Source organism: Gavialis gangeticus, unplaced genomic scaffold (assembly GCF_001723915.1).
Source record: "Gavialis gangeticus isolate Ggan-Ray unplaced genomic scaffold, GavGan_comp1, whole genome shotgun sequence".
Classification (NCBI taxonomy): domain Eukaryota; kingdom Metazoa; phylum Chordata; order Crocodylia; family Gavialidae; genus Gavialis; species Gavialis gangeticus.
Genome location: NW_017729011.1, coordinates 6,475,036 through 6,475,917, shown reverse-complemented (window position 1 = coordinate 6,475,917; position 882 = coordinate 6,475,036).

Here is an 882-nt window from a genome sequence, read left to right as displayed (position 1 = left end):
ATGTCTCTCGTCGTGATGTGGCGGTTGTGATCAAGGAAGTCGAAGCCCGCCTCAAAACACCATTCCCGTAGCTAGTAGTAAGTGGCTAGTATTCACTTTGGATATGGCCAATTCAGGGGACAGTGATTCGATTCAGTGATTCAAATCACTGTCCCGAATCGATTTGGCCAAATTTGATTCAGGCATTTGGCTGCTGCTGAATCTCTGAATCACACAAGCCCATCCGCCACTCGCTTTCCCAGCCCCAGCAATGGCTGCCCCACCTGCCCCAAGTCCTTGGACTTTGAAAAAAAAAAGCTACAACTCACCAGGTGCTGCCAGGCAAGGGGGCAGATCCCTGCTGCTCCCCACTGTCCCATGCTGTGGGGGGCTTTGCATGAGCCCCCCATCTCCCCCCACCCTGCTGTCCCAGCCCCCACATGGCTTCCCCGCCAGCCCCAGCTCTGGCCCTTTAAGGAAAAAAAAAACCCCAAAAAAGCTGGACTCACCAGTTTCTGCCCAGCGGTGGGCAATCCCCACTGCTCCCCACTGCTCTGCATCACACAGGGGGCTCTTCCATGAGCCCCGCAAAGCCCTGAGGCTGCTGCAGGAGCTGGTGAGTTCGGGGGGCAGGGTTTGGGGGGTTTCTTAAAGAGCCAGAGCTGGGGTGGGCAGGGCAGCCATGGGGGAGCTAGGAGAGCAGGCAGGGGTCAGGGGATTCATGCAGAGCCCCCCACGCAGCATGAGGGATTGCCCTCCCCCACCCAACAACACCTGGTGAGTAAGGGCTTTTTTTTAAAGCACCAGGAGTTGAGCTGGGCACGGCAGCCATGGGGAGGCTGGGGGAGCAGGCAGAGGTGGTGGGGGCTGGGGGAGCAGGCAGGGGATGGGGCTTGGCAGGGG